This window comes from Agelaius phoeniceus, chromosome 14 (genome assembly GCF_051311805.1).
Source record: "Agelaius phoeniceus isolate bAgePho1 chromosome 14, bAgePho1.hap1, whole genome shotgun sequence".
Lineage (NCBI taxonomy): Eukaryota > Metazoa > Chordata > Aves > Passeriformes > Icteridae > Agelaius > Agelaius phoeniceus.
Genome location: NC_135278.1, coordinates 9,547,217 through 9,565,518, shown reverse-complemented (window position 1 = coordinate 9,565,518; position 18,302 = coordinate 9,547,217). Strand labels below are relative to the sequence as shown.

At 38.2% G+C, this 18,302-nt stretch overlaps 1 protein-coding gene across 2 annotated transcripts in view; it reads right to left on the bottom strand.

Annotated features, from left to right (window-relative positions):
- The window catches only part of COL4A6 (collagen type IV alpha 6 chain), a 108,307-nt gene that overhangs the window by 80,975 nt on the left and 9,030 nt on the right, over window positions 1-18,302 (bottom strand). Inside the window, exon 1 of one of the 2 annotated variants that reach the window (XM_077185817.1) lies at window positions 2,949-3,012. The exons of the other annotated variant lie outside the window; for it this stretch is intronic. The gene's annotated coding sequence lies outside the window, so the exon portion shown is untranslated. Of the gene's footprint in view, window positions 1-2,948; window positions 3,013-18,302 lie in introns of those variants that run through there. 2 annotated transcript variants of the gene reach the window in all.

Here is an 18,302-nt window from a genome sequence, read left to right as displayed (position 1 = left end):
ACCTGTCTGGAGTGGGAAAAGACAAAAAGCCTTTATAACATTTATCTAGATTAAACAGATCAGAGGAGGTATAGTTTGATGCAGTATTTTGACAGGGTAAGAGTATGTTTGCTGAGGAATAGGTACTGATTAAATCTGAGACAAAGTGTGCTGCCACACTTTCTCCCAGGAAACCAAAAAAGGACAAAACATAGAACTGGCAGAATAAATGTGTAATTTTATTTACAAATATCCTGGGGTTTTTTTAGGTGTATTTCTAGGCTATTAAGCAGATTATGAACTTTAGAATGATGTATTAGAAAGCACAGAACCAAGTGTCTCAGTTTGCTAGTACTGGATAAGGGAAGGAAAAACTGAGACAAAAGGAAACTATTCTTAGCAACAGCTAAAAAAACTGAAAATGTCTTTGGAGACATCATTATCACAACTCCTCAAGTAGAAAATAACACAAACATAAACTTAAGATTTTAGTTTCATTTTTTCCTCTATGTAAGTAAAACTTTTTTTAGATTTTTTTTGTTTCACATATTATTTTATATGTTGGGGGACAGAAACCAAGGCTTTTGTTTTCAGGCTGTTTTACAGATAAGAAAAGACATATACTGAGCATATTCAGCATCAGCCTACAAATGTCCAGTTTGTCACAGAACCTGACATGAAATTTGAAGGAATATTTTTTTCAGTTTTTATTAAACCATGCAAAGGAAAATCTGTCATCAAAAAGACTAAAACTATCTACAAAATTAGATTGTGGAGTCTGATGCAATTTAGAACTGAAATGCCTACTTTATGTAATCTTCAGAACTCTTTCATGCCAAAGGCATAGATCTTTATCAATAGGTGTGTGTGCCCTTGCAAGCAACTGTTTTAAATAGTGACTTGTTAAAATTTTTAACCCTCTAATCCCCTTTTACCCCTGTCCAACCCAAAGCCATACTGCCTGGACTTCTCATGTGGGAGATGACAAAAAGCAATTTAGGAAATAAAAGCAACTAAAATGAAGTCTTAACCAATGAACATAAAAAATGGACAAAACATTAAATAAACACTTACTTAATTCTGGAAGTCCAAGCAAGTATGTTTACAGAAGTTAGTTTGTAAAATAATAAAGTTGTCCTGTAAGAGTACATCCATTCTGCTTAGGGCATTACCTTACTCTGTCTTCCCAGAAACCCACTAGAGATAATAATGGAGAGATGTCACCTAAACAGAGAAACCACCTCAGTGGAGTTAAAAATCACAAAATTTCATTGAAATCAACATCTTATGACCTGTTTGTATAAATCCCCTCAAGCAGTCCCTCAGGATTGACTCCACTGTTGTGCAGTTAGAATTTCTCAGACATGGAAGACTCAGAGGGCAAGGCTTTTCACTTAAGAACCAGCTGCCACCATATTCAAAGTGAGTTTTACTAAAAAAACCCACCCAAAATGAAAAAGGAAAAAAAGAAAAAAAGAAGAAACAAAAATGGAATTACTGCTCAGAATGGAATATGTAATAGTTGAAACCATACCACCAAATAACTCCTCTAAAGCTTTCAAAGTGCCCTAAACTGGGCTTTGAGTTCATTTATTTCTTAGCTGTCAGGAATAGTGTGATAAGGGATGACCTACACTACACACACAGCACCTACCCAGGAGATTAAAAGTTGCTGTACATGCAATGTAGAAAACACACTACTAGAAAATTCTTAGTAACTTAATATCCAACCTTGAACATTATCACTCAGAACAGCAAACCCAACAATTTATGAAATGAAGATTAGTGCTAAAATTTACGGTCTCACTGAGCAACATGCTAGCTAAGCACAGCTGTCCCTCCTGAGAAAAAAACACCCACGCTATTTCAAACAACTTTTTTCAAGGACTTTGCCAACTTAAGCAGTTTTTTTTTTTATTTTTTGGCCACATGCATAATAATAACATCACAAATATAAGTAAAAAGTCGAATGGAAGAAAAAACAATTTTTCTCTATACTGGATATTCATTTCTCCTGTGTGTTTTTGTACAGCCTGGTTTATTGTACTTTCACTTGCACGCTATTTAGTTCAAATTGTTCTGTATTAAGAAAAGACTACTCCTTTTTTTCCTTAATTGGTAAACTGGATTCTAACTTTTACACTGGCTCCTGTTGAAAAATACCATGGTTTGTGACACGAAACAACAGATGTTCTTAAAATAACAGACTCGGATATTTCCAAGTGCTATCACTCACAAGGAAATGCCAGGCAAAAGGAACTGCTCTTATTGGCAGGGACCTGCCCTACCAAGTGTTGAGCACTCTGAGATTCAATGAGAGGACAGCACATTCAGCAAATCAAGGACTCTCTCAGAACCAACAGAAAATATGTCTAACACACAGTATTGATGAAAAATCACATATGTATCTTCTAGGAAATTATCCAATCTTCCTTGGAATACCTAAGCATGAAACCTCCACAACAGGACTAGAGTCAAAGCAGCTTAATTTTATGCAAATGTTTATCATTCCTGTACAGAAGGTCAACAAAATTGGTCCATTTCATCAAATTCCTCAAATTCACTGAATCAGAATTTTTGGGAGAAAAACTATTCCATCTAAATTGTTAAATGCAGCTGTATTATTAGACAACTGGCTTATATGTATTGAGAAAAAATAGTAAATGTATGTATAGGTTCTATTGAACAAATCAGAATCATCAAGCCTTTAACTGTGTGGACCATTAATTGCCATGAAAGTACCTCTTCCTTCTTCATCTAAGTAACTCCATACTAGGTACTGCTGCCAATTTTAAAGTCTAAATTTTAACAGACCTTTACTTGATTTACATGTATTTAAGCTTTCCAGCATTCAAATCCAATACCAGCCTTCCTGTGTTACACATAATAGAAACTAGAAGTCAACAGCATTTCTGGTTAGCTGTGCCCTCCTCTTTCAACCAAGGCTTACCCCAGAACTTTATTTTTACCTTTTATTTATCCATCTGATTACTCAAACAGGTTCTTTGCTGGCCTTTAGTCCAACCAAGTCCACTCACAAATCACCTGTGTTAATTTGCTGAAAAAGCTGTGGAGATTACCAGCAAACATAATTCAGGCAGAAAGACACGCTGGCTCCATGGTAACATGAAAGTCAATGAGCCCACCTTGAAACCTGGGAACAAAGGGCCCTTTCAGGACAGGGAGCAGAGGGGAGGGACCGTGTCTTATTGAGATGTTGGGTCCTTTCAGATTGTTTGCCACTGAGATTTTTCTTAAGAAGAAAAGGCACGCTGTAAATTTGCCTTGCACAAGTTCATTTGATTTTGGAGCCTATTACCAAAACTCTGTTGAATTCCCCTTGACCAACCCTGCCCCAAAAAGCAGCAGAGCAGATCACAATGAAAGCCAACATCCTTGCAGCCCTGCTGCTTTGTTCAGGGATACAGAGCTGCAACATGACACACTGAAGAATTCTGATCCTACAACGTCAGAAAAAAAAAAATGGCCTAAAGGATAATAGTATATCCTAAAGAAGAAAATTTGGATAGAATTTTGGAAAAAACATCAAATTTAGCATGAAAAAAGAAAACCTCTCCATCTAAATGGACAGAATACTTACAGACCTGCACTGCATTTCCCAAAGCCACCTCTGCCCTAGCATCAGAACAGGGTTAGTAATATTTACATGCATTGCAATTTAGAAGAATATTTCAAGACACCCATTGCATGGCCCTTTGAAGGGTTAAACTAGGCAGCAACACAGTTTAGATCTGGACAAGGGATAACTTGAATTTTAGTGTTTCGTGCTCCCCAGAATTTCTGAAAATGCAGGAGTGGAAAGAGTTTATACTTTGAACTGTCCAGTAAGACTGAGTTATTTAGGTAACTTCAGATTAAACAATTTGCTTTTTACAAGATGATTTTACTCATCAGCTCTCAACAGATGTGACTCCCAGAGCTGCAAGGTTAGAATTTGACAACATTCACAGTGTTTTTACTGACACTATTCTAGCTGACTTAGTTTCTTCACTCTGCCCAGTCAGTAAAAGTTTGAGTGTGTTTTTGATACCTGAATAGGCCACTTGGAGTTTCATTTGGCAAGGTTTACTCATACAATCATCCTTGTTTCACATTAATTCCTCTGGACTGCAGGCTGCTGCCCCAAGTCTCATTTCCCCTCTCACAAATTCCTCTCCCTGTCTTGTTGCTCCCCATTCCCACATCTTCAGAGGCAGCAAACTGTGAGTCTGTGAAGGGTCAGAAGAACAGCAGAGGATACTTTTCTGTCAGAACAATAAACTGATCTGCCTCACCATCTAACCAAACTGATCCAGCAAAAGGGAGGCAGGAAACCACAATCAGGACACAGGGTAGCCCACACTTAGATAGGATTAAGTGCAATGTAAGACTGCACTTCATAGAAGATAGGGGATACAAGGTTTGAATTTAAGTATTCAATTGTATTTACTTCTCTCACTTTGATGGGCTCAGATCCTCATGGGATTAGTCTTTTTCTTTGCTGGGTGCACTGGCATGAAGGGCAAAGAATCTGACCTCACTAAAGACTTGCAAGCACTTGTGAATCCTGCATTCAGAGGGGTCAATGGAAACCTCTGACAGACTCCAACAGAGGGGAGATTGAGCTTGCTACCAAAATGTCCTTCTCAAGCAAATTCAAATGCCATTTTATCTGGTGACTGAGTACTGGCTGTGTCTCAAGGGAGTATTTTGAACTGTGTGCCCAACCCTAAGTTGATATTTAGACAAAGCACCTCTGCACACACCAGAAATTGTAGTTTATATATATATATATATATATATATATATATATATATATATACAAAACTATAGATATAAAACTACCAAAACATTTTCCATACAGCACACATTTTAAAGTAATGTATAAGAGCCAGCCATGAACAAGATTTAAATGTCATTTTCAGGGTACCTTCATGTTTACCAGGACCAAGAGAGAATCTATGGATTTTAAAGACAGAACTCCACAAATACAGTCTAGTACTGAAAAGAAGTAGTTTACATGCTCAGTTCCATGCTTCCTTTTTACCTCTTATTAATGATCAAGAAACTAAAATAATTTGCCATCTCTTGCACTTGTTACACTGCTGCTTCCCAACATTTGGAATTTCCTCACAGTCATCTCCTGCCAAAGCACAGGAAAGAGCCACAGCTACTCAGCTCTCAATATTGGGAGGTTTAACCCTGTTCAGGGTTACTTTCTACCCATACTGTGAGAGACTTCCCATTTCATTTCAATCCATAGCAAAAGCCAAGCAGGGAAGGGAGCAGTGGGTGTTCCTGACACATGAGATGTCTGGACAAACATGCCAAGGAAGGAGCTCCAGGGCAGCAATCACTGCATCCATGCACTCCAGTCTGTGGTCTCACAAAACTGTCCTCTGGAGGGACTGCTGGTGCTGTTACAAGACTGGAACAACAGGATTGCTTATGCTGCTCTTTCCTGCACAGAATTTTAATATAAAGACTACATATGATAGAGGAGTGTATTTCCCAGCAATGCATTAGCTACTAGGCCATCAGAGTCATCATTATAAGGCAGTAAATAATTATATTGAGATTGATAAACTTCCTTGCCTCAGCTGTTGGAAGCTAAGCCAAGACTAAACACATTTGTACAGCACTAGTAAACTTTCACCATTTGAATAGCTTTCCTGTTATTGTCAAACCTATAAGCAAATAATCCTTCTGACTGACCATATGGCAGAAGGACAGCAGCCCAGAGAGGCAGCAGTATGAGAGAAGAATTTCACATGTCAGTACACTTTTGTAGGGGCCTCTCACAAAGCAAGGAACAGCCAGTCCTTGTAATGAAAGTTCCAAAAATGTCATTTTAAGAACAAAGTGATCTGGCCTATAGTCCTGCTTAACACCCTCTCTTTATAAGCAGATGTTTTAAGGTCACATTATATCCTTTTATAAACTAAATCACAATAGTAATGTTCCTTCATTTCGCAACTACATTTGCAAAGCCAACGTTTTAGCACTCTACTGAATCTTAACCTGCTTATGGATCTGGGTCTTTTAGATTCTGGTTGCAGTCTGTAAGACTTAAGCTTGCTGGATATAGGACATTTAAACAAACTGGGCATACACAGGTTCATAAAACCTAAAAGTGTGCCCATAAGCACTGAGGGGGCCAGCTGATATTGCATGGCTACTCTTGATTATATCTGAGAAGTCACAGTGACCAGATGTTCCTAAGGTCTGGAAGATGCAAATCTCACTCCTGTCTTCAAGAAAGGCATGAAGGAGGATCTGGGGAACTAAAAGGCACTCAGCCTCCTCTCAGTCCCTGTGAAGTCAATGGAGCAAATTCGTCTGAAAACCTATTCCAAACACATGGAGGACAAGAACATAATCAGAAACAGTCAGCACAGATTTGTAAAGGGAAAATGATGCCTAATTATTCTGATGGCCTTTTAGGATGAGATGTCAGGCTTGATGGATGAGAGGAGAGGAGTTATTGTTGCTTACCCTGACCTTAGTGAGGTGCTCAAGAGTGCCTCAAGATCCTCATAGAGAAACTAATAAAGCAAGGTTAGACAAGTGGACAGCGAGATGCATTGAAAACTGGCTCAACTGCCAGGTTCAGCTGACACTTTAAAATAAATTGAATGAAGTTTTACTCCTTGTTTGTATGAGAACATATGAATGATTGAACAAGCTCAGTATCATAAAGGATGAAGCTCTTTATTTCAATGGTTACAACCTTAAGAGGACCTACCTGACTCAGTCCAGCTCTAGCTGGGATAAAGGAACACACAACATGTGACAGCTCAGTTTCTTTATGACTTAGCCTGACACTTCAGTGCACTGTCACCTGAAGGCTAGCATATGATTTGCTGAAGCATCACCAAAACTACATCTCTCCATGGTTTTGCAATTATGCTGTACTGTTTTATCTTGTAGAAGATAAATTTTAGCACTGTCCAGATCCTTAGACTGCATTAAAAGCTCTACCTACTGCACAAATATCTTAGCTGGATGCTTTTCCTCTCCTCTGCAAATACTGTTTCTAATGGTTGACTTCAGAATGGCTGAAATGACATTACAGAAATCAGAGCTGTCAGTGTGAAATCAACATGCAAATGCAGCATAAGGACAACATCATTAAGGACAACATCAGTGTCAAGCACAGTTAAATGTTTAAAATTTCGTTTCCTGGCAAAATATTTTTTCATACACAGCATCTGCTAATACTCAGAGCTTAAAGTATGCTGGAAATACTATATACTTCATCAGTGTTAGCCAACAGCTTTTCATCACCTTTATCACTATTCCCACTGACAGCTGCAGAGTGAAATACAGAGGGACATTAGCAAAATTACTAACACACTGCTCCCACAACCAAAACTCTGATTTTTTTAATTCCAGCTTGGCACTTGCACTATGACACAAGGTTGTTTCTCTTACAGTAGACCATCTTCAAAGACTTCTTTTATGTCAGCAATGTGAAGCAAAATAGTGCTTTTAGAAAACAGGAACAGATGAGATGTAAACAATGACGAGAACACATCTGAGAACATATCTAAAGAGACCACACTACAGAAATTTACATTCATTCACAGAACAAGGTTATTCACTTTCCTCCCACCCACATTTTGATTAGGCCACTTCTGCCTTCATTTGTACATATATATTTTCTGTCTCTAAACAAATATATGGTGTCATTGTTAGAGCAGAGTAAACAGAATTCTGTCAGGGATATCTGTCAGAATTGCTCTTTGTTTCTTCAGTTTGGAATTTAAACAGCATGTTTAAAGAAGACTGCTCCAGGAGAGTTTTACAAACTCTGACATTTTAAACAGTGAAGACTGTTTACCTGAAGACTCCAGGGCCTCTTAAATCATAACATCTCCCCACTCAGCTCAATGGACTATGGGAACAACTGGATGTTCTGTGACTTCTACCCACCTTGAATGCAGCAGAAAAAATCAAGAAGTTGAAGGTAGAAGCACAAGAATATAGGGAAATGCTCAGGTATCTTTGACCATGATTGAAAGACTGCATACCACCAGTTGAAATGTGTTGATTTTAGATCTTTTTAACACCAAAAAAATGCCCCCCCCCAAAAAAAAAAAAAAAAAAACAAACAAAAAAAGCCCTTGAAACTTTTTAAATACAGTTCTTTTGAAAACAGTATCTCTTGTAATCACACTCATAAACACTGCTAGCCTACTAGGTAATAGAGACAGGATTCCACTTCCCTGGTACTCTTGAAGAATTCATGGTCCTTTGAACATTCTTTCTGAACATTATTCTTTACATATGAAATAAAATATAGGGAGCAAAATTTGTCAATAACAACACCAAGTATCAATGCCTGTCATAAATCAATGTATTTAGAGGTACTCACCACATACACATTAACCTTGATTTCACTAGGAGAGCTCTAGAATCTTACTGCCAAACACTTGCACACAATCTTGTCTGAACATTTTATGTTCCTCCCAATACTCAGGTTGTTCTTAGAAAGTACTTTTCCAAAATGTCAAGAGAATCAGGGAAGGCAAGGGTGACACAGCTCAGCTGGCCTCCTTATTCCTGTCTCTGACACAGATATATATATTTGCATGAAGTCTTGGATCCAAGTTCATAACTGATGCCAAGCAGGGACTCAAGTCAACACAACCAAGAACACATGTGGCTCATTTTCCTAATTCAGCCTCATGTTTGTTTTGAGTTGTTGGACACTCACATATTCAGAGCAGAATATAGAAAACTATTTAGTGTATCCTTGCATATCTTGTTACATTACAGTACTGACAGCACAGAGCAAATAAGAATGGTTACTTTTTTTTGTACATGACCACAGTTCTACTCATTACAAAACATGTCACCATAATGTAATGGGTCATTTAAATCTACACAAGGCCAAACAATCTCTCAGAATTATTTATCTGAGCAACTCCCCAGAGCTGCTATACATAAGCCCCTTTAAATTTAGTAACTATGAGCAGAGACAAATTTATCTCTTAAGAGATCTAAATAACATAGCAAACCTATGAGTCTGGCATCAGTACAGGTCAGCAAAATGCCAAAATAGACCAGGAGGGAGCCACCTCACAGCTTGGGCACTGCAAACCACCCCTCCCTGTTCCATACTCAGGAAAACTGTTAGGATGGTACATACAGAAAAAGCAAGAGCCAGAACACAAAGAATGTTCCATTTTTCACATACCTAATATCTAAAATGTTAAAACCTGTACTCATTCCTCATGTGGCTTAAACCAGAACTTTGACTAACATTTCTTTAGTTATTCTGTGCAACCTTGACCATCAACCTATAGCTTATATATGTTGAACTGCATTCATAAGATCTAATTGAATATAAAACTATCAGCTTCAATTATTTTGTATTCAGAGGTATTTTTCAAAAGATGCAGTTCCCATTTTTCACATCCCGCTGTAAAGGTCAGAATGAAAAGGAAATAAATCATTCAAACTAAAAGGAAATATAAATTGCACACAGTTTGGGAAAAGAAACATGTAAGTCTTGATCATGTCAGATTCCTTGGAGTGCAAAGGTAGCCTACATTGTCTAAGACATTTTCATGTCAGATTAGACATATAAGAGCTGTGTGAATAATTGGATTTTGACAGCAACAGTACTGCCTTCTTAATGGACCTATTAAAAATGGAAGTGCTCAAATCACTCTGCTTTTATTACTTTGATTCCAAAAATAAGAGCAGACGTACCCACCAAAATTTTAAGAAGAAAAGAAAAATTGTACAGGACCAAAAGGAGCTCAATAGTGGCAATAATATTTTGATAACATCCAAGTGTCAAGGTTTTAACATATGCTGAACTGGCCTGAATGTGAATCCTGATTTTCTCATTGGATTTTTCCCATGTTCAGGAAGAGCTCTTTGCTGCTGGGAGGAGATGGACAAGACTTCTGACCCCTGCTCCTGCACTTGCTTAAAAGGGAGGGCAAAGGTCACACAGAAGGAAAAAGGTTTTAAGCTTTCAGTGGAAGGGCAGATGTAGGTTGGAATTTAGCTGGAGGGAGGGAAAAGAGATGGGAAAGAAAAAAAAAAGATAATTGAATCTGCTCACAGCACTTCTACAAATGCTGAGTTATATGAAACTCATTTGCAAGGCTTTAAGGATTAAAGTTCTTGCTGAAATACTGTATTGGCACTGGTAGTAAAAATAAATAAAATAGCTTTTCCATTCCCATAAACAGCTATTGCATCTCTCTAGTTAGCCTAACTCCCAAATTCACCCACCTCACTCTCAGCTGCCAAAAGCACTGCACAGTTTTCACTGCATTCCCCAGGACACCGATTTCTTTTGATCTTCAGATCTGCAGTCAAGTTCATTTTCTGTCATTCTTCCTCTAGGATAAGCAGATGCATCTCCCTAAGAGATGACTCTCTGCTGCTCCCCATTTTCCCCTCTAAGTAGGACTGCTACAAACCTTGCTGCTCTGGTTTGCAACTATTGCTGAACTTTGATAATTCTTTAAAAAAGAAACAGAAGCTGGCCAGTAGTTAAGAGATGCAGGAGCAGAAAACATTTCCTAAGGTTTGTCAAAAGAGGAGCACAGGACTGAAAGGTCCCCCTTTCCACTTCTGGTGTGAGTTTCCATGAACCATTCACTGCACTCACGTTGTGCAGGAGCTGGAGCTCAATATCCTGCCTTGCAGCAGGTGGTAGGATGACTCTTCACAGGCTCATTACTGTCCCACAGTATCATTAGTTTTTTTCTAGTCCCACTCACCCCTAAAAAGGAGAGACAACAAACTGCCCTTGGCAACCCTCCAAGCTCCATTAACAAAGATGCACAGCATATGGAATTTAAGCTGGCCTTTCAAATAGTAGTCAAAAAGAAAGTTCCTTCTTATTCACCTGGAAGATATGTGCTAAGTTTCTGTATTTATAGGGAATTGTAGTGGCTTAAAATAAGAGCCAGCTGTTTGGAGGCTCAGTGAGGGAACTACGGTTGCTCTTCACTCTCATTTTGAACACTAGCTTGTGTCCAAAATTTCAGGGGCTGCAAGGCTTAAGTTTCTGGCCACACAACCTACCAGAAACAAAGCTCAGAAGAAAAGATCTGTTTTCTTTATAAACAATGGTAATTGCTCATAGCCAACACAACATTAACAAATATAATACAATAAAATTATTTCATGCGTCTGAAACATGCCTGGTTATGTATTTTACATGTATCTAGATAGCTAAACAAATGCAGAAATCAAAACCAATGCTGTATGATTCTCCTTCTGTCAAATTACTGTAATAAAGAAATACAATATATTTTCCCATTCACAAACAGCATTGGTTTATCCTCTTGTTACCATGTAATGTAATACAATCACTACTGAACCTAAGAGGTGAGGGAAATTCCTGCATTTAGTAATAATTAAAGCCTCGATATCCTTCACTGACTACAAGCCAGGAGAAAAATTTCACAAACTGTTGTTGAATATTGTGACACAAGAGCATGACACCTTCATTTAGACTGAAGAAGGAACATTTTTGTTTTTATATTTTCCTTACAAGTCCCACAAATACAGATATTTGCAAAACATCCCAGAAGGAAGCCTTCTGAAGAAAACTTCATTATATACTTAATTTCTTGCACATGATCTAATATTTAATTGCTTTCTTAATGGTTAGAAAAGAAAAAGAGGAAAAAAAAGGGCAAAAGAAAAGGCTTACTAGTTATGAAATCCCTTCTTGAAATTATAAGCAGCAAGCTGTTTTCTAATTAATTCTGGCCCAAAAACTACTCCATGACTGATCACAAATACTTATTTTAAAGACTGACTATTAAGTTACTCTTGAGGGAGAGATCCAATACTGTTAAAATATCTTAGAGAAATGTGTTTAGATGTATTTTGACTTTGTTATGACAATAGTGACCATAACCTTTGCCTTGACATGAAGGAATGTGTGTATCTCACAGGAAAGTTGCAACCTTTTGCACCTAACCCCATCTCAAAATCCCAACCTCAGCACAACTGTGTTGTCATAAGAAACTTCACCAGAAGCAGAAGTGATAGAGCAGACAGGGCTGGGAATTAGCAGGAAGCATTTCTATCTCAGACCATCCTGAGCTATCAGGGGCTCTGATGACTTGGACTTTCTTTCAGATGAGATAAAAGCCAGAGGTTCTAGCATCTGGTGACCATTAGGAAGCTACAGATATTGGAGTTATTAGACATTGAATTCTGGTCATATTCCAAGACAAATAAATTTATTCAGCTTTCCTAAAAAAATCCCTCACTGTTTCAGAGAAAATCATATATTCTTCTAGCACCCCACAGGTGCTGTGTAATATTTATTGGTATGCTGCCAAACATACCACTAACACTACAGGAATACACTGCACTCCACAATGACAAAACACTTGTTTCATCTGTTTTACCTGTTGTCTGATAATGGCTATATTAGGTTTTGTTACCAACATAACTACCCTGAAGCCCCATTTTCCAGAGTGATGGAATGTGGACAGGCTGCCCAGCCTGCAGTGGGACCTACAGAAATAGTTTACATGGATGAAATCCTTCAGAGTTGCTGGAGTATCACTGCAAGGAAAGAATAGGTGCCCAGCTGTGCTGTGTCCCATCCCCCTGCAGATCTCTCATGTGCACCCACATGCCAGTTTACAAGTGTGCACACTATGAAAAACAATCTTTGTGTCAGAGGTGAGCACTGACATTCCTTAGGTCAGTCAGTCATCTGACCTTGGTACTCACAGAATTACCCCTCTTTCCATCCTCCTTTGGTCATAAAAGGATTCAGGTTATTAATGGTTATGCTCCAAGTCATGTCTCAGTTAAATGGATAAATTAGCTCCAAAACTAGACTGGCTAAATATCATCTTCTCCTTTAAGCTTCCTCTAGAGATCAAAAGTGTCAGTGAGAGGTACTGAATAACTAATCTGGATATGATGTCAAATTCACCCCAAAAACTCTTTCCACCTGCTGTTACTGTTCTTTGAGATTCCCAGGAGGTCAAAACTAAGCAATAAGTGTATATAAACATACACCCACACGGATTTTTACTTGCATCAAGTATAATAACTTTGGATACTCTAATGTTAGTCTGACCCAAAGATTACAACCCTGATTAATTTCTCTATTTATAAGAGGAGGGTGCAATGTTCTCAGAGTGAAAAACGAGATGTCTTGTCTGGCTGGGGCAGATTTTCCCTCAGTAAATGAAATAATTTGATGTTTTCAAGAAGACTAATGTTTCTGTTGTTGCAAGGAAAAGAAGAGAATGATTCTTTTGGATCATTGACTCAAAAGATTTATGATCTGAGCTATCACATCAACAATCAGCTTAACAATAAGATCCTTTTGCAGAAAGGTTCCTTTTTTATGGTCCCTATTTACACAGCAGCAGCATAAAGCACAGCTGTGCTCTGAGCTCACCATCCTGCCACAAGACTGAGAAAGAACAGTTTTGGGAGCAACAACAATTGTTTCCAAGACTTTCCACAGCCAGATGATTACCAACACCTTCCTACTGCAGTAAGTGATTTTAAATTAAAATCAGTCTTAAAACTCCACTTCTATACCCTGAACAACATTTAGCTCAGGTATTCTCCAGGTTTTTAGAGACAGAGAAGCTGCCATCCTTAACTAGAATACCAGAGGAAGCTGTGTGTACACAGTTTCTTAAACAGCAGCAGTGCAATTCGACAGTTGGTGTGATGAGACTGCCCCTTGCTGAGCAATATTTTCCCAGGATTTCTTTAGGTTTCACATGTATCTGGCAGGTTGCAAATCTTTTGAAGTAGGGATTGTATTTCAACTCTGATTTTTCATGTATGAGAGCACACTAGGGTCAGATGTGGTGACCTGAGTTCACAGGTGGGAGCATTACAAACCTAAATAAATTTGCAAGAAAGTTCACAAAGTTGTGAGTTTCAGAGAAAAAAGTATTCCATGGAGATACTTAAATCTCAGATTTTTAACAAAGCTGATATAAGTACTATCTAAAGGGTATTTTTGAAAAGTAAAATCTGAATAAGATTGCATGCTCTGGACTTCTGATAAGTGCTAGATTTCCTTCCTCTAACCACAAGAAAAACAATTCACAGCTCTCTATACTCCCACATTCATCTCACAGACAAACCTGCTGTGACAGGCACAAGGCCTACACTTGCCGTGGGAGAAATAATATCAGAGCTAAAAACTCAGCTGTGAACTGATCCAAACATGAAGTTCCTAACCTCCCCCCATGAGAGACAAACAGCAACTTCCCACCGCAGAGCAGGGGCTGCACATTGTACACCCTGACACCCCGCAGACTCCTTTGTGGGCCGGAATACATTAATAAGGGCAAAAGGTTATTTTCCAGCAAAGTTTGTAAATTAAATTCTATAGAAAACCAAACAAAAGGTTACATGAGTGTTCATTTATCTACAAGCAGTGAGCTCAAAAGAAAATATTTCATTTCAGATTTTGCCAAGGTGTCCTAACAATGGCAGCTCATATACCACAGGTACTTTGGAAACAAGACTAAATTAATTAATATCAAGTTTCAGCCAAATGTATGACCTGGGAAAGGTTTCAAATTAGTTTTTTCACTGAATTAATTTCAGCTAAGACCTTTGATAAAAACAGCATGGAAAGAGTAACTGAAAGAAAGAACACACTTCATTTGATTACTTTTAAAGCACACAGGCTTGCAGAGTGGCACAAATGGAAAATAAAGAATGAATTAAGATTTACCCAATTTATTTAGTTAGATAAGTTATGTTGTATTAAGATAGAAGTTGTCCAACTTATTGGTATTTAGCCCAGCTACAGAAGTATTCCCTGCTTGACCAAATCCCACACAGAACTGCCAAAAGGACACAGCAGAGGCCTCCCACTGCCCTCCATCCTCCCTCCACACACGTGCACCCACTCCTCTGCTAGGAAATGCCAACAGCAAACAGGATTCCTGACACCTGGCAGGCTTCTCTGCTGGAGTTTCTCACTCCATTTAACAGCTTTTCTCCTCCCACTCCAGCTCATCCAAAGACACTGCAATTAAAAACATTATTTAGAAAAGGTTCAAGCAATTACTGTCTGTTAAAAACTGAACTTTGTTCTGAACACTTAACTGTGTCCAGTGTGCATCAAATATGATATAACCAAAACAGCAGATTCTGCAGGCTAGAAAGTGTGATTTATATTTCTCTTTCCTGCTGTCCACCTCTGACCTTTCTAAACAGATCTCCATCCAGCTTGTCAGATATCCTAATCAAACAGGTCCAGGTGCCAATTACTTCCTACCAAGATGCAGCAAACCACACAGGTGAGAGATCTGAGACAATCCAGTCTCAGGAAAACCATCTCCTGATTTCCTCTTCTGATTTCCTCAACAGTGCTTAAGTCAAACATCCAGATGTTACATGACAGGTCCCTACAGGCAAGCACCTGACCTAAAAGCTGTGAAAGAAACCCTGATACTTTAAAGAGAATTTTGTTTTCCCCTGGTTTCCTCAAATTAGCTTTAGGGATAGAAACTGATATTTTATTTTATATATTCAAAAAATAGCATGTGCTACTGTTAAAACAAGAGCTTTCTAAAGCTAGTAGAGTTAAGACACTAAATCCTTGGTGCTCTTAAACCCAACCCTGTTGTAATACTTCAAGGAAAAAAATGTGGCATCACCTGTATCCCTGTGCAAAATACTATATTACTTTATGGTTTTATTTACATTATGCCTTTATAATTTGAAGAAAATAAAGTAACACTCACTTTGTTCTGCTTCTTTACACAGATGCTATTTGTTTGGTACAGTCTAATTTTTAAAGTAATACTAATTTCTAGCCAGCCTCATGGCACCTGAGTGGAATACATGTAAAGAAAAGAACAAGATTTAGGTAAAGTCTTCAGTTTTGTGAAATTAAAACTGGAATTCAAACCTGCATTCAGATCAGTTTTTACAAAATATATATTTTGTATATTATTATCATAATTTTCTATTAATACATATTAGAAGAGCTAGTAGATTAGTAATGAAACTCAAGAAAGAAAAATACTTGAACCACTTTAGGAACTTGAGGAAAACACAGATAAATGCTCATTCAACTCCCCACTAAATTTGTTTGAGTGCTACCAACAGTTATCTGCCTTATACCCTCCCCTCTGGGAGCAGCTCCCTCCAGCACATTGCCTTGAAAAAAAGAAGAAATACATGCAATTTTTGATAAACAGGCATTCAAACCACTGATGCTGTATGATTATTTTACAGATAGCTACAAACATGGTATGGAGCATTTAAGAAAGTTACACAAAGCCACTCATCAAGCTATACTGATAATAGAATCTAGGATTCTTTATGTCACAATCTTCTTTAAGTCCTCATGTTTTATCTACAAAATGCTAGCTTCCTGCCCTAACCATAAAATATCTGATAAAAGTCAATATCCTGCTACAGTTTCTTGATACCATCACACAGGAATTAAGAGATTTCAGGCTTATCAAGAGCAGAGGCTGCAGTGGTTATAAACTCAGCAAGCACAGTAAATTTCACAACTCTGTCAAGCAATTGAATGAATTGTGGTGGTTTCATCTTACAGAGATAATCTGGTTCCAAGCAGAATTTGAATTCCTTTCCCATAGGAGTTTTATGATTAACTTAATGGAAGCAGTTCAGCACTTCTGTGCAACTTTTTGGAGATACAAATTGACACTGGTGCTACTTTGATACAGTGTGAGGTAACATCTAAATATGCAGGTTGAAGATGCCACTGACATTCGATATATAAGGAAAATCAGGATTACTCATGCCAGACACCAAATAAAATTCCAAAAGAAGGTGAGGCCCCCAGTGACACACTAAGTAAGCTGCTAACTAAATTCACAGTGACCTCAATTGAACACAGCAGCCAGAGTACAACTGACAGCAGTGCAAGTGCTTTGCAATCGACTTCACCTTTCTCACAACCACATCCACAGCCTTTAAGGGTCTTACAAAGCACTTCTACTGCCTATCTAGAAAAGTATCCACCCTCTGAAAAACTGAAGAACAACATTCTTCACAAAGACTAATCCTGCTTTTCTCTTTTTAAAACAAAAGCAGATAAGGAAGTGCTGTAAATCTGAGATCTGTGAGCTGCTGGGCTGCAGAAAGGCCCCTCTAAACAAGTATGTCATGGAGCTAGTCTGTACCTGTGCCTCACTGCACATTCCTCTGGCAAAGGAATTTAGGCCTGAAACCTGGTACCCCTCTGCCCTCCTCTGAGTGAGTTCATAACACCAGAATGAAGGGGAGGGAAGTAACTTTCTCAATGGAATTTCTTTAATGGAAATTAAAAGAACACATCTGATGAAACAGATACTTGAAGTATTTTGTCTGGTTGTTCATAAAGAATAGGTATTATTATATATAGAAAACACAGAACCACGTGAGGAAAGTTTATCTCTGGTAAGTTCAATGTTATCATATAATCCAAATAAAATCTGTAGCCAATATCACTGCACAAAGATGTCTGGGTTGACAGTCTTCTGTGCAGAGAAAACTGTAAAACAATCACTCCAAATGTGGACAGTAACTTAGTAAAAAATAAAAACTTCAACTGAACAACCAAAAAATCCCTTCAAGTTTCCTTTTCATAGCTTTCATTTACTTCTATCCAAAATACTTGGTAAACGCTTTGGTTTGTGATTCATAAAGCATCCTTGAATAGAATTGAGAAGTTATAGCAGCACTGGAGATCCCATATAGATATTAATTAATTCTACTATACCACTGACAGACTGTAACTAAGACTCACTAGCTGGATTTTAAACCTTGCCCCTCCTCTCTGAAAGACTTGCAGAACTTGGCTGGATAGCACTAACCTGAAAGATAAAAATCAAGCAGATTCTTTGGAAACTTCACAGTCTCGCTTGCCCACAGAAGAAAGTGCAATTGAATGGTGAGTCTTTAAGTAGCCATAATTACTTTTTACTGTTTTGTGCCTTATTGGTTAGAGGTTCAAGCTTTCAAGATCTCCAAAGGCAGATGGTACAAGTCCCTCATTTAGAGAGGAGCCTTAGGGCATACAAAGCACTCGATGCAACAGTTCAAAGAAGCAAAACTCGATGCATGACTTGAGGCAAAGTGTTCTTCACACCCAGGACAGTAACACCAGTACTCAGCCTGGCCCAATGCAAGGACACCTGAAAATCGCCCAGGGGTGAAAGACAACACAGCAACCCAATCAGTGATTAAAGCAAAAGCTGCAACTTGGTTCTTTGCATTGCATAACGAAACAGTGTGAAATTAATTTAATAACTAAACCCAAGACAAAGGTCGAAACACATCAAATGTTGCTGTAATGAACAGGCATGCTCGTTTCA